Genomic DNA, 17,347 nt, shown 5'->3' on the forward strand with positions numbered 1-17,347 from the left:
TGTGTCGACTTGTGATCCGTCCTTGTCGTTCCACGGGGATTGCTTTTAGCATTGTTCGAGTTATTGTTGAAGTGTTTTTGTGAAACTGTGTCTGGCTTGTGTGATTTCGACTGAGCAGTTGATTTTAATGCCGCTGCGTACTGGAGTATGCAAGCAGTTGTTGGGACACACCAGCAAGGAAGTCTCCGCGGTGAGGTCATCAGCGTAGTTTTCCGCAGTATGTTTTTCCTCGCCGTATGAGGCTGTCCGGCTCGGCGTGTAGTCCGACAGCTCTTGGTGTTTGTTCGTATTTTTGAGTGGTTATTGTGCTTATCTATATTTAGACGCCAATATTTGAAGACGTAGCGCAGCTGGTATCTTCGTCCTCACTGACATTTTCCGTTGTGGTGCCGTCGGTCGGCCGGAGGGGAATTGAATAAATTGTTGGTCGGTCCTTCAGGCGTCCCTGGGTTGAGTTGCCATATGTTTATTAATTTTATTCTTGGCTGCCTATCTCACCCAACCTTACGTTAGTTACCGCCTCAGGCTGACCCTTAGAGCACTTTTGAGCTCCATTGTTCTGTTGTTTTTAGATTGTGATTTTCTTTTAGTTCCAAGTACTGTTTTGGCCTTGAGATGTACTGTTTCTGAATTCTTTTAAGGACATGTGTGGTAACTGTTTTAGTAAAATAAAGCATGTGTCTTTGTGCAACTAACAGCAACTACTTTGGACTCCTTTCCACAACCTCATCCGCTCTGTCCTGTAATTATTTGGTATCGATATCTTTTAGACTAGTAGTATTGATAACCGTTCGTATCTGAGATTCAGCTTGTAGTCCACTGCAAGGAAATAGACTGAGCATATTCTACCCTTTTCTAAATATTTTCTGACCTCTCACTTGCACCAAGACACCCACAAAAGTTAAATGTAATGTGATGCGATTTTTAATTTGTACCCATTATCGATGTACTGATGAACGGCCGCATTGCCCTGAATGTATTATCCCACTACTTGTTATATTTTGTGATTATTTTGAAGTCAGAGCTAAAATTCCACGCCGGCCGGAGTGGCCGTGCGGTTCTAGGCGCTACAGTTTGCAGCCGAGCGACCGCTACGGACGCAGGTTCTAATCCTGCCTCGGGCATGGATGTATGTGATGTCCTTAGGTTAGTTAGGTTTAAGTAGTTCTAAGTTCTAGGCGACTGATTACCTCAGAAGTTAAGTCGCATAGTGCTCAGAGCCATTTTGAAATTCCACATTTCATCGATATATGTGTAACGTGTATCATTTGTAGGTTGCGCAAATGGAAGTGGACAGGTGCTCTTGGCCGGCTGACACATGTCTTTCGCCGACAGAGCTCTTCTGACTGAGTGTCCCAAGAGCGGCTGGCCAAATAAAAGCTTCTTTCCGTTCTCGCCCGCGTAGCGAGTACTGCGCGATGACCAGAAGTACTAATACCTCAAGACATAACACAGCCAACTCCCACGGATGCTGGACCCACGCCGATGTGAGAGATCTTCTGTCGATCGTGGAAGAAAGACAGACGAGCCACTGACGATGTTTTGAGCCCGTTAGCGAGACTCAAGGGAAACAGCACACCTAAGTGTGTGTACAGCAGGTCAATAAGCTTTAGCACTCCATAAAATCCTGATGTTCATCCTACGAGACCATGTATGTGAGAGAGATAAAATCCATATCCAAGTATTTTATCGTGCAGCAGCAAAGACGCCTTGAGAAACGACGAGGAGGTCATCAAAAACGGTGCACAAGCTCATACTGGATAAGACTTGGAAAGGAAATAGCCGGCGTCCGTTTGTATGGGTATCGATATCAGTCCTCTGGAAAGAGATTAACATAGGCTGATGTGACAAGGCTTGAGCGCCACTAACCAGAATGCCGTTTGTGACAAGTTTATCCATATTTCCGTTTAATTTTTAATTTCTCTTTTTTTGATCCTTCATGAGATAATCGGAGCCAAATTAACTTATTATAGGAACAATTTTCTCATCATATTATCCTCAGAATACTGATGGTGAGGTAGAGTGTGTAAGAGTACCTGAAAGGTGCAGTAGCCTGGTCAGGCGTAGGAGAACACCCGATGCCATCGAAAGGTATCGGAATTTAGTTAATACAGTAGCTGAACGCCTTGGAGCGGTATCGATTGGCCATAATACTTCAAATCTGTTATAGGAAGAGCGAATTCGGTTTGTTGGAAAACCTTTGAGAAAGTGTGGTGCATCTGAAAGGGATCGTGGTTTTAGGTCTGCGTGTTCTACGACCTCTCTGTGCTCATGATTCGAGGGATTTAAAATGTTAGAATACCAGTGTCAATGAGAACCAGAAAGCTTAACATTTATCATGCTAAGTACACGTGTGTGCGTACGGAACAGTTAGTGAGATGCGAAACATATGCCTAGCCTCCCTAAGACGTAATGTCTGTGCCTTTCATTTTACATTACACAGTGAGTGGTATAAAGCTTATTTCGTTAGAATATTATCTGTACTATATTAAAAGATACGTCTACATCTATACATCGCAAGCCACCTTAAGATGTGGGGCGGAGGGTATTCCGTACACGAGTGTCGGTTCTCCTTATCGTGTTCCAATCGGCAATGGAACGCGGAAAGAATTATTGCTGCCATGCCTCCGTGTGGGCTAAAATCTTCTAATTTTATCTTCATGGTTTTTCCGAGGCTTATACTTATATAGAGGAAGCAATATATTGGTTGACTCTAGGAAAATACGCTCTCGGAACTGTAACAATAAATCACATCGTGATGCAGGACGCCTTTTTTGCAGAATCAGCCACTTGAGTCAGTTGAATATCTCTTTAACCCTTTCGCGCACAGTAAATGGACCTGTAACGAAACGTGCTACTCTTCTTTGGACATTCACTACTTCCTCTATCAACGGTATCTCCTGTGAGTCCCACAGTGCTCAACAATATTCAAGTACGGGTCGAAACAGAGGTTTGTAAGATACCTCCTTTGTGGATTGACTATGTTTGCTGAAGATCACACGACCGGTTTCGAACTCTAATACGCCCATCTCCGGGTGTCGTTACTTGGTGCTGTGACTCCCGAGCGGCGCGGTAGACGTGTACAAAGAGCGTTGTGCTACCTACGAGCGCAGAGCATGTTATAGTACAACAATATGTATCTCTGCCTATTTTTGGTGGAGGTCAACTGGCCATCTCTTCACCGAATGACGATACTCTCCAGGTCTCCCTATATTTCTCTGCATTTTTCTAGAGTTGCGACTTGTTTGTATACAACAGCACCGTCCACGAAAAGCCAACATCTATCGGTGACAACTACTGCTATGGGCTGGATCGTGGCTTAGGTGTGCTGTGTTTAGTACTTGCACATACATCTCGGTTGACTCTGTCTTGCAGTGGTATTCACGACTGTCTCTGTCCCATCACACACCAGACCCTTCCTCCTCCTCCTCCTCCTCCTCCTCCTCACCCGCCACCTCCTCCTCCTGCTCCTCCATCCATATGTAGTGTAGAGAATCAATTTAGGAATTCTACAGTGCTTTAAAAACCCGATCACAACTTCACTGCGGATTGGATCATGGTCTAAGTGTGTCACATTTAGTGCTTCTCACTAAATCGCAGTGGACTTTATCTTGCAGAGGTATCTTTTGTTAAGGTTGTCTCTATCTTACCATTCAGTATACACTTCCTCCTCCTCCTCCCCCTCCTCCTACTTCTACTCCTCCTCCACCACTTCCTGCACATTCTTCATCCTGTTGTAGGTGAGAGAAACAACTTAAGTGTTATAGAGTGCTTTAAAAACACAATCGTCACATCAGTTTCGCATGTCATGTGGGTATGTTCCATCTACGCAACTAATTGAAGGCAATTTGTATATTGCCATAGGTGTTTCGCTTCTTTTGTTTATGAAGCTTCTTCAGTGGTCTGTAATGCAGTTTCTTTTTATACATACAATAAATGTTACTGTGTTACATGGTGTCATGTTTTCTCATATTTTTTAGGTTAGCATCAACTCTCGTAGCACAAATTTCGTCATGCGAAATTACCGTTCGGTGTTGCGATTTCCAGCGCTGTTTGCCCATGTGTGTAGTCATCGAGATTTGGTCACAGGCGTCCATGGTCCATTTAGCAGATTTCCCTCTTTCTTTTAGCCACGTTTGATTCAACACATTGCATACATCACGTCCACTTTACACTTTGTGTTCAGCATGTCTGTGTTTTCGGCGTGTAGTGTTGCCAACAGTCGCCGTGTGTTTGTATTTCGTCTTTTGTTTGTGTTGTGTGTCTGGTCTTGTATTTGTGTGTGTGTTTGTATGTCTGTGTGTGTTTTGTTGTGTGTAAGTGTTGTTCTCTGTGAGAGTGTGATATTTTTTTTATGGATATGTGTGTGTGTGTGTGTATGTGTGTATGTGTGTGTGTGTGTGTGTGCGTGTGTGTGTGTGTGTGTGTGTGTGAGAGAGAGAGAGAGAGAGAGAGAGAGAGGTTGAGAGAGGGACGGAGAAAGAGAGAGAGAGAGAAGAGAGAGAGAAGGGGACAGGAAGTTTCATTAATTATTTATTCTTGTTATGTTTCGGAACTCTGATTGTTATTATATTTGTGGTTAACATGATTAGAGAGTGGTTGCTTATATGGATTTGGTCATTGAGTATATTCTGTTTTATAGCAATGGCTCTACGTATGTGAAAGTTTTCCTGCAATATCAGGACCTTCTGTTGTGATTATTCACTCTGATAACTGTCATGTCATTTTCCATGTTGGATGGCTCATATCTATGATTTATCAGGTGTTATGTTATTTCCATATTTCTAATTCTCTGCGTGTTTTGTGTTCCTGCTTCTCATCCCTAGATATACTGATTTACATTCTTGGCACTCTAACTGGAATATATGTGCTCCTTGATATTTATCCGGTTTGTCTGTTGTTTGTAAATGTGTTGCAAATGTCATTGGAGTGTGTTTCTTGTCCTGTAAGCAATGTGTCATCTCTGTTTATTTAATGTATTTACTATCTTGTGTGTTGCTTTGTGTTTGTATATTAAAGTGTACCATTTTTTTCTGGTAGTAATTTCATGTTACTGTTCTGTGCTTTCGTGTGTGCTGTAGTGTCTGTGGGCTTCTTAGGTGTTTGCTACTTATATTCATTGTTCTTTAGTCTTAATCTAATTGTTTGGTTGAGTTTTTGTACTATGTGGGAGTTGTAATCATTGTTCGTTGCTATTAGTTGTATTGCTTATAATTCTTTTCCATAGTTTTCTTTGCTGAGTGGGATCTAATTTATTGTGTAGAACATGTAACGTAGGTCTAGTAATTTTTGATTTTGCGGGTGGTTGGATGAAACATGTATAATTCGGTCTGTTGGTATTGGCTTTCTGAAGATGTCAAATGTGTGTTTAGTGGTATCACTCTTTACTGATATATCCAGGAAACGTATTTGCTTTTGTGTTCCTTTTTCCATGGTGAACTGAATGTTTCTATTTTTTTATGTCTGTATGAAGTTTATAAGTTTTCTGTGTTGCTGCAACTACCATACAGATTTTGTCATCCACATATCAGTACCAGCAAAAAATCTTCTATAGTCTGTTTGTGACGACTGAATAAAGGATTTTGTTTCATAGGTGGTTGATGAATATGTTTTCCAACGTTTCTGCTATTGGGGATACCGATGGAAGCCCACCTTCATACCAGCAAAATTGTTTTCGTAATGTTAAATTATTTTGGGATGTGATTCATTTGAGTGTTTTATTTATTTCATTAATATTGTCTCCAAGTACTTTGTTGTATGTAAGTAAGTTTTCTTCAGTTGCTTTTGTTGTGTCTGCTGTCGGTATTAATGTGTGCATTCTGTGCACGTCAAAAGCGAAAGTGACGCTCTTTGTGGTATGATGGTGCATTCATGAATTTAAAAACACGCCTCAACGGAATAAGGGATCTGTGGACTTTGGGTTGGTTTCTGAGCGTTGGTGCTTTTCGGTCCTTCTGTGTGATGTGTTAGTTTTGTTTATCTCAACCAAAAAAAATTAAAACACAACTAAAGAAAAGTCAAAACAAGCAGAAATACAAACAGCAAAGAAGCCCAGAGAGAGTACTGTACACATACACACACGAAAAAGTTACACTCATGATATGACTAAAAGAAAAATATGGTATACATACAAACGCAAAACAACACATAATATAGTAAATATATTAAAGAAACAGGAATTACATATTGCTTAAAAATCAGATAAATACCAAGGAGCAGGTTTATCCCAGTAAGAGTGCCAAGAATGTAAATCAGTAAATCGGGCAACGACTGGTAGAAACTTCAAAACTAGATATAAGGAACATATAAAACATTGGAAATATGAGAATGGCCACCAAAAACATAACCAGAATAAATAATTAATGTATCTTTCTTTCCCCACCTCTTATCTCTCTTGCTCTGTCTGTCTCTCTCTCTCTCTTTCTCTTTTTCTCTCTCTCTCTCTCTCTCTCTCTCTCTCTCTCTCTCTCTCTCTCTCTCTCTCACACACACACACACACACACACACAAAACAAATGAAAATACAAAACCAGATTCTCAACACAAACAAAAGATGAGAGATAAACACACAGCGACGGTTGGCAACACTGCACACCGAAAACGCACTCATGTTGAACATAATATGTAAAGTAAAACTGATGTATGCGGTGTGTTGAATCAATGTGGCTGAAAAAACACCTGAAATGGGACAACTAGGACATGGAGACTAATGAATAAATCTCCAATACCACAAACATGGGCTAACAGCACTGGAAATCGTAAGTAATATCAAACGATAATTTCACATGACGACATTTATGCTACAAAAGTTGAGTGCAACCTAAGAAACAAGAGTAAAACATGACAAAATGCGGCATAGAAGGATACTATAACTGCCACATAATAAACTTGTGAAGTGTATAAATATGAAGATATATTACAAGCCACTGAAGATGCTTCACAAATAAAAGAAGCAAAACAGGCATGGCAATAAAAAACCTCCCTCCAATTAGTTGCATAGGTGGAACATACCACCACGAATTATGAAGCAACTAGAGAACGACGGAAAACAGAAAAAATTACGATCAGTTTCCCAACTGAACAATTTATTGTTTCTGACAATGGTATTACAAGCTCACATACCGGTCCATCACCTGCAAAGATTGTTTATGGACATATCATGCAATTGAGCTGAAATTTGGAATTTTCTTCTACATCGAATGTAATGGACTTTCTACCGAATGACCTATCAGTGCCAATATGCATCAATAAGAGGCCAGGGAAAAGGAAAATTTGGTAGGTTTTAGATACTAGGTGGCTGTAGGATTTAATCCCGCCAGATACTCCACTCCTTGTATCCACCAATATGATGCACGGAAAAAGTGTCCCACACAAAGGGTACCGATGTAATTAATTACTCAATAAATCTGATAGAGTGTTGGAACATTTCCAAGACGTCCCAGCTGGCGTTTACATGGTAAACGCTGCTTTGTTTGCAGTTGAATCCGATGGTGATCGATGGTGTGTGCAAGTCCAGCAATGGCACAATACAGGATGTGGTCACTTGAGAGAGAGATGGAAAGCACATTTTTTGACAGGAAGCTGTCAGCTAAGAAATATTAAAGGGTTGTCACGACCTGAAACTTTTTTGGGGTTTAGCGCGACTTCTGCTCTACTAGGATTGGTGCAAAGTGGGTGTAAGCCGGCTGTGCATGCCGGAAAATGCGATGCGGCCAACTTGGCCGATGGCAGACTATGCTTGCAACACGATCAAAAGTTTTTTAACAGTTTAATTATGTGTGATGAGTTACACTGACGGCATTCCTAGCATGATTGGGACGAAACTAGCTCCCCAATTGTTTAAATATTTTATACTGCCTCGTCACACTCAAAATGTTTAAATAAAAAGTGTTCCATACATTGCATTTAATTTCGTAGCAAATTCTTGAGACAAACAAGTAAACTGTATTCAAACGACTGCCTTGTATTCAATAAATTTTTTAAATAAGCGAGGTGCTGCATACTGTCTTGCCTGTCAGAAATTGTTTACACAATATTCCGTAAACTGTAATCGATTTCCTACAAAATAGCCAATATAATTGAATCTCTTTCCCACCTGTTTGCTGGTGGGGGAGGTGAAGGGAGGTCTATGAGTTTCCTGGAGGGGGGAATAATTAATTCATCCGTTTAATTAATTAGTCAATTAATTTGATATTGAGGTGTGCTAGTATCAATGAGGGGAGTTCCCAGAGGGGACAGGAGGAAGAAGGGAAGGGAGAGAGTGATGGGGGAGTGGGGGAGGTTTCTCAGAAGGAGAGATTATTCCTAGGGCCATAATCCACTTAGCAGAACGAACGGTTCAGGACCTGTCAGTCAAAAGAAAGCAACAGGTTTAATCCTGAATGTATGCCCACCGCTGATGTATACAACCTGCAGTAACAAAATGTGCTGACATTTGCTTAGCGCTACAGCTCACGTGTACCTAACCCTTTTGTGATCCTTCAACACAGTATTCTCTATTACCATCAGAAATTTATTGCAGAACTCAATTAGTCAAGCTACTCTCTCCTTCCCCCCTGCCAAGCCTATATTCTCCTGTATCTTTTCTTCTGCTCCTTCCTCTACAAACCACATTCCAGTCCAGATAAATCTATTAAATTTCCATTTCCCTTCACGTAGTTAATTACCTGTTCAAAACTCTCATAACCGTTTCCACCCTTTCATGTCGGCAGTTATAACTGTACTATTCTTATGGGTCTGGGTTTTGTGTCAATTCTGATGAGAACAACCTTGTCAATGAACTAATTAGAGTAACTTATTCTCTGTCTTACCTTTGTATTCATAACGAGTCCTACTCCATTTATAACATTTTTCTCCTGCTTTCATATTACCCTAGTCTTGCCTGGCCATTAATTCTTGTTTCCTTCCAGTTCACTTCCATGACGCTCCGCGTAGCTAGGTGAAGCCTTAGAATTCCCCTTTCCAGACTTTTCTAGCTTCCTATCATGTTCAAACTTCTTACAGTCCACCCACCGTCTCAGACAACACTAGCATCTTGTTGGTTATTCAACATTTCTCTCATGGCCACCTCTGCCTTAACAGTCACTCTCAGGGTTCCTAATGAGGGCTAATCTGGAAACTTTCGCCAATGGAGAGGTCATCATGAGACTTTCTCGGTTACATATCGTATGTCTTGTGGATACGCTTTATGTGTTTTTAATGCAGCGGATTCCATTACCTACTGCGACCTCACGCCTTCCACCTTTCAAGGGTAGTTTTCCACTCCAAGAGCTACTACTCCTCTCTCTTTGACAAGGTAGTTGCCAGAATGAAAGCGACTTCTTACGCCAGAAATCTGATGACTCTTTATTCTAAATTTAAACAGTGCTAAGGTTCAAACCTTTGACCGTTTTGTTTTCAATTAAAGATGCTATCCCTACGCTAGAGATAGTATACATATTAACCTCCGTAAAGAGTTTGGAGCATAATTTAATCACCCTTGTACATCCATCACTCTACGAGCAAGCTCCAAGACTACCGTTCTTATCGCTCCATGCCCTGATATCATAAATTCAGTTATTTATAAAAATACGAAAATACAATTAGGAACTACACTAAATTTTAGGATTATAATCAATACAAGAAACTGACGACACGGGCAATTTTTAAAGTTCATAATACTTCCTGTTTACGAAAATTTTACCCATTGGGTCTACTATAACTAGATAATTTGAAATAATTTCATATTTCACTTACAAAAATGGTACAAAATCGTTTTACGGAGTAAACCACTTATTTCTTCTTGCTAACCAATCAAAATATATTGCCCTAAACAACTGCAAGAAGTACGTGCGTGATATTTTAGTATTATACTAGGAAAAAATTGCTGAATTTTGCAGTTCGAGGAATTTGAAGCCTAAAAACGTTGCAGTGCTGTCACCCAAAGCTATTACTATTTGCGAACTACAACATTTATTTTATTGTTATGTTTACAAATACTAAAAAAATCATAGATTTTTTTTGCATTTATAGAGGTTACTATGGGTAGTGTAGTTCTTAAGCTTCGGAGAAAATGATATCATAGACAGAGATTATAGTTTCACAGCAAATTTGGTAGGTTCTACGTTTATTGAAACAGCGGCCAGAGTAGCACGTAGCCGTATATGCAAGAGTTTAAAGCTACAACAAATCAAAACACATCAGCTACCTACTAGACTTCCTGTGATCAGTCAGTATGGCCGATTGAAAAGTCCGATAAGCTCGCACTATTTCAAATAAAGTGAGACGCTGTACTAAATACCACAATCAATTTGATTGCAATGAAACAAAGAAATGTATACGTTCAGCTAATAGTTCAAATCAAGTGTAGCCCGAGTTCTGAAGCATGAGTAGCCTCTGACGGTGTTCACAGTAGGATATTGCTGAGCCTCTGTTTTTCAGAAGGACAATGCAAATTTCTTTCCAAATGAATCTTGCATCGTCCTTGTAAACAATACTGGAACTGCAACACAGTTTCTAACCACCCATACCGTGTAAGCCTGTATCAGTTAAAATGCCTCCTCTGTATAGGAATATACATAATGAGTGTACGAGGGTAGGTTGTAGAAAGACGGTTGACGACATATGGAAGCTTGGGTTTGCCCGGAAATTGTGCTCAGATAGCCATAGGGTAAGGTGACCGCTCGCGATAAACGGGAAATCCGGGTTCGAGTCACGTTCGGGCAATTTTAGGGTAAGGTGACCGCTCGCGATAAACGGGAAATCGGGGTTCGAGTCACGTTCGGGCATGAATTTTCGTTATGTTCGTTCCATTATATAGCTGATGGTGGTCTGTATTAAAAAATGCGAATTTATTTCATGTATATGAGTTCACAAGACATTCGTTCCCTATGACACCTCTTAGTTCAATGCGGTGCATCATTATATGACTACCTACATGCAGGTGAGGCGTGACACAGTACATCAAAAAGTTTACGGACTCCTGAAAGTCTAAAGACAACACTGAAGCGATGGACACGACTGGTTGCACACACCAAACTACATGTCATTTAGTGGGACAAAAGCGACTGACTGAGAGAAAAAAGATTTAAAATTTACTTCACAACTGTTTGAATAGTAAATTATAACTGCAGTTTACGACCTTAAGGGAATGGATGTCTGTGAAATCTATGGCTATTATATAACTAAATATTGTTGCACAAATTCGGAAGAATTTTCATATATAGTATTCATTTACATGTCCAAGCTGATTCAACACGCGGTTTAGGGATAGCGTGTTTGATAATTAACCGTCCTTGGTCCCGTGTTCGAATCTCGCCACCACATAAATTTTGATTAATAATCAGGACTGGTGCCGAGCACTTCCAGCATAAGAAGTTGCCCTCATTCTGCCAACGGCCTTGTCAAAGAGGTCGGAGGAGCGGACAGATATTCAGCGAGCGCTGTTGTCCTTGTGGTGGGAAAATACCCTTGAATGTGGAAGAATCAGCAATGATCAACGGCATAAGGATACAGAAGGAAATGGAAACCAGAACATTAAAGACACATAACCTGTATCTGTAGGACATGTGGACTGAAATTGAAAAAGTGTCATAACAATCTCTCCGTTAGCGAACGATTCCGGAGTAGTTTCCCATTCGGCACTCCGAAATGGACCGCCAAAGGGGAAGTGACCATGAGAAACAGATTGAATGTCGAAGATAAGGATAACGTTGTGCGAGTCGGGGAGTCGAATGTAAGAAGCTTGAACGTGGTAGGGAATCTAGAAAATCTGAAAGTGGATATGGAAAGGCTCAAACTTATGTATAGTTGGCGTCTGTGAAGTGAAATGGAAAGGAGACAAGGCTCGAAAATGGCTCTGAGCACTATGGGACTCAACTGCTGAGGTCATTAGTCCCCTAGTACATGTACGTATTGCATTCGACGCCACGTTGGGCGACTTGCGCGTCGGAGAGAGGGATGAAATGATGATGAGGACAACACAACACCCTGAGTGGAGAAAATCTCCTACCCCAGCCAGGAATTGAACCCGAACCCCTTGGCGTGGCACTGTTGTGTGAACAATTCGTTGATACGGTTGTTCTTATCGGAATCGACAGCAAACCAACAACGACGACGTTAGTTCACGTATATATGCCGACGTCGCAGGGAATGTATGATAATAATGAAACGGGAATACATTACCTAAACGAAGACGAACTTCTATTATTCATGGGGAACTGAATGCAGTCGTAGGGGAAGCAGTAGAAGAAAAGATTACAGGAGAATATGGCCTTGTGACAAGGAATGACAGAGTAATCGAATTCTGTGACAAATTTCAGCTAGCAATAGCAAACACTGTGTTCCAGAATCAGTAGAGGAGGAGGTAGACTTGGAAAAGACCGGGTGATATGGGAAGATTTCAGTTAGATTACATCATGGTCTGACTGAGATTCAGAAATCAGATATTGTAAGGCCTAACTAGGAGCAGATACAAATCACAATTTAGTAGTGATGAAGAGTAGACTAAGTTTGAGAGACTAGTCAGAAAGAATCAATATACAAAGAAGTGAGAAACGGAAATATTAAGGAATTAAGGAATGACGAGGTACTCTTGAAGTACACTAAGGCTGTAGATACAACAATAAGGAATAGCCCAGTAGGCAGTACTGTTGATGAGGAATGGATATCTCTAACAAGGGCAATCATAGAGGTTGGAAAGAAAAACATAGATATAATGAAGCTAACTTCTTAGAAGCTAGGGTAACTGAAGAAATACCCCAGTTGATCGACGAAAGAAGAAAGTATAGAAATGTACAGGTAAATTCGGGAATACAGAAATACAAGTCGCTGAACCATGGACCTTGCCGTTGGTGGGTAGGCTTGCGTGCCTCAGCGATACAGATAGCCGTACCGTAGGTACAACCACAACGGAGGGGTATCTGTTGAGAGGCCAGACGAACGTGTGGTTCCTGAACAAGGGCAGCAGCCTTTTCAGTAGTTGCAAGGGCAACAGTCTGGATGATTGACTGATCTGGCATTGTAAAAATAACCAAAACGGCCTTGCTGTGCTTGTACTGCAAACGGCTGAAAGCAAGGGGAAACTACGGCCGTAATTTTTCCCGAGGGCATGCAGCTTTACTGTATGATTAAATAATGATGGCGGCCTCTTGGGTAAAATATTCCGGAGGTAAAATCGTCCCCCATTCGGATCTCCGGGCGGGGACTACTCAAGAGGATGTCGTTATCAGGAGAAAGAAAACTGGAGTTCTACGAATCGGAGCGTGGAATGTCAGATCCCTTAATCGGACAGGTAGGTTAGAAAATTTAAAAAGGGAAATGGATAGGTTAAAGTTAGATATAGTGGGAATTAGTGAAGTTCGGTGGCAGGAGGAACAAGACTTCTGGTCAGGCGAATACACGGTTATAAATACAAAGTCAAATAGGGGTAATGCAGGAGTAGGTTTAATAATGAATAGGAAAATAGCTACTACAAACAGCATAGTGAACGCATTATTGTGGCCAAGATAGATACGGAGCCCACACCTACTACAGTAGTACATGTTTACATGCCAACTGGCTCTGCAGATGACGAAGAAATTGAAGAAATGTATGATGAAATTAAAGAAATTATTCAGATAGTGAAGGGAGACGAAAATTTAATAGTCATGGGTGACTGGAATTCGATTGTAGGAAAAGGGAGAGACGGAAACGCAGTAGGTGAATATGTATTGGGGCTAAGAAATGAAAGAGGAAGCCGGCTGGTAGAATTTTGCACAGAGCACAACTGAATCATAGCTAACACTTGGTTTAAGAATCATGATAGAAGATTGTATACATGGAAGAACCCTGGAGATACTAAAAGGTATCAGATAGATTATATAATGCTAAGACAGAGATTAAATTGTAAGACATTTCCAGGGGCAGATGTGGACTCTGACTACAATCTATTGGTTATGAGTTCTAGATTAAAACTGAAGAAACTGCAAAAAGGTGGGAATTTAAGGAGATGGGACCTGGATAAACTGAAAGAACCAGAGGTTGTACAGAGTTTCAGGGAGAGCATAAGGGAACAATTGACAGGAATGGGGGAAAGAAATACAGTAGGGGAAGATTGGGTAGCTTTGAGGGATGAAGTAGTGAAGGCAGCAAAGGATCAAGTAGGTAAAAAGACGAGGGCTAGTAGAAATCTTTGGGTAACAGAAGAAATATTGAATTTAATTGATGAAAGGAGAAAATATAAAAATGCAGTAAATGAAGCAGGCAAAAAGAAATACAAACGTCTCAAAAATGAGATCGACAGGAAGTGCAAAATGGCTAAGCAGGAATGGCTAGAGGACAAATGTAAGGATGTAGAGGCTTATCTCAGTAGGGGTAAGATAGATACTGCCTACAGGAAAATTAAAGAGACCTTTGGAGATAAGAGAACCACTTGTATGAACGTCAAGAGCTCAGATGGGAACCCAGTTCTAAGCAAAGAAGGGAAAGCAGAAAGGTGGAAGGAGTATATAGAGGGTCTGTACAAGGGCGATGTACTTGAGGACAATATTATGGAAATGGAAGAGGATGTAGATCAAGGTGAAATGGGAGATACGATACTGCGTGAAGAGTTTGATAGAGCACTGAAAGACCTGAGTCGAAACAAGGCCCCCGTAGTAGACAACATTCCATTGGAACTACTGACGGACTTTGGAGAACCAGTCCTGACAAAACTCTACCATTGGTGAGCAAGATGTATGAAACAGGCGAAATACCCTCAGACTTCAAGAAGAATATAATAATTCCAATCCCAAAGAAAGCAGGTGCTGACAGATGTGAAAATTAGCGTACAATCAGTTTAATAAGACACAGCTGCAAAATACTAACACGAATTCTTTACAGACGAATGGAAAAACTAGTAGAAGCCGACCTCGGGGAAGATCAGTTTGGATTCCGTAGAAATACTGGAACACGTGAGGCAATACTGACCTTACGACTTATCTTAGAAGAAAGATTAAGGAAACGCAAACCTACGTTTCTAGGATTTGTGGACTTAGAGAAAGCTTTTGACAATGTTGACTGGAATACTCTCTTTCAAATTCCAAAGGTGGCAGGGGTAAAATACAGGGAGCGAAAGGCTATTTACAATTTGTACAGAAACCAGATGGCAGTTATAAGAGTCGAGGGACATGAAAGGGAAGCAGTGGTTGGGAAGGGAGTAAGACAGGGTTGTAGCCTATCCCCGAAGTTATTCAATCTGTATATTGAACAAGCAGTAAAGGAAGCAAAAGAAAAATTCGGAGTAGGTATTAAAATCCATGGAGAAGAAATAAAAACTTTGAGGTTCACCGATGACATTGTAATTCTGTCAGAGACAGCAAAGGACTTGCAAGAGCAGTTGAATCGAATGGATGGTGTCTTGAAGGGAGGATATAAGATGAACATCAACAAAAGCAAAACGAAGATAATGGAATGTAGTCGAATTAAGTCGGATGACGTTGAGGGTATTAGATTAGGAAATGAGACACTTAAAGTAGTAAAGGTGTTTTGCTATTTGGGGAGCAAAATAAATGATGATGGTCGAAGTAGGGTGGATATAAAATGTAGGCTGGCAATGGCAAGCAAATCGTTTCTGAAGAAGAGAAATTTGTTAACATCGAGTATAGATTTAAGTGTCAGGAAGTCATTTCTGAAAGTATTTGTATGGAGTGTAGCCACGTACGGAAGTGAAACATGGACGGTAAATAGTTTGTACAAGAAGAGAATAGAAGCTTTCGAAATGTGGTGCTACAGAAGAATGCTGATGATTAGATGGGTAGATCACATAACTAATGAGGAGGTATTGAATAGGATTGGGGAGAAGAGAAGTTTGTGGCACAACTTGACCAGAAGAAGGGATCGGTTGGTAGGACGTGTTCTGAGGCATCAAGGGATCACCAATTTAGTATTGGAGGGCAGCGTGGAGGGTAAAAATCGTAGGGGAAGACGAAGAGATGAATACACTAAGGAGATTCAGAAGGATGTAGGTTGCAGTAGGTACTGGGAGATGAAGAAGCTTGCACAGGATAGAGTGGCATGGAGAGCTGCATCAAACCAGTCTCAGGACTGAAGAGCACAATAACAACAACGAGGAATGAAATAAATAGGACGTTGCAGAGAAGCTAAGACGACATGGATGCATGGCAAATGTGGAGTACCGAAAAAGAAATGACTGCCGAAATGCTGATTCAGCATACAGAAGGTCAAAATAACCTTCGGTGATATTAAAAACAATGCTGGTCTCATAAAGATTGCCATAGAAATTCAATTCTTAAATGCAGACGAGATAGTGGAAAGGTGGAAAGAGTACATTGAAGGCCTCTGTGAGGGGAAGGCTTGTCTTGTAGGGTAGAAGATGGAAGAGGAATCGATGTAGAAAAGATAGGGTATCCAGTATTAGAATCAAAATTTAAAAGAGCTTCGTAGGCTTTAAAATCAAATGAGGTAGGAAGTATAGCTAACATTCCTTCATAATTTCGAAAATGATTGCCGGAAGTGGAAAAAATGACGATTCACTTTAGTGTTTAGAATGTATGAGTCAAGCGATATATCATCTGACTTTCGGAAAAATGTCATCCACACAATTCCGAAGACTGCAAGAGCCTGCAAGTGCGAGAATTATCTTACAATCAGCATACATCCAAGTTGGTTACAAGAATAATATGCAGAAGAATAGAATCTAAAATTGAGGATGTGATAAATGATATCCATTTTGGCTTTAGGAAAGATAAATACATCAAAGCGGCAATTCTGATGTTGTGGTTGATAATGGAAGAAAGACTAGAGAAAAATCAAAACACGTTCGAAGGATTTGTCGATCTAGAAAAAGCGTTCGTTAATAAAACGGTGCACGATGTTCGAAATTCTGAGAAAAGTAGGGTAATCTACAGGTAGAGACGGGTAATACGCAATAAGTACACAAGCCAGGAGAAAATTAAGGGTGGACGACCAAGTACGAAGTGCACGGACTGAAAAGGGTGTAAGACAGAGATGTAGTCTTTCACCCTTACAGTTGTGTCTGTATATTTAACAATCAATGATGGAAATAAAAAGGTTAAGGAGTGGAATTAAAATACAAGATGAAAGGATATCAATGATGCGATTCGCTGATGACATTGCTATCCTGAGTGAAAGTGAAGAAGTGTTGCATGATCTGCTGAATGAAACAAGACGAAAGTAATGAGATGTAGCAAATATGAGTACAGTGAAAACCTTAACATCAGGACTGATGGTTACGATGCAGATGATGTTAAGGAATTCTCCTGCCTCAGTAGGAATACAACCAGTGACAGACGGAGCTAGGAGCACATCAAAAGCTGACTAACACTGGCAAAAAGGGCATTCCTGACAAAGAGAAGTCTGATAGTATTCA

This window comes from Schistocerca piceifrons, chromosome 2 (assembly GCF_021461385.2).
Source record: "Schistocerca piceifrons isolate TAMUIC-IGC-003096 chromosome 2, iqSchPice1.1, whole genome shotgun sequence".
Classification (NCBI taxonomy): domain Eukaryota; kingdom Metazoa; phylum Arthropoda; class Insecta; order Orthoptera; family Acrididae; genus Schistocerca; species Schistocerca piceifrons.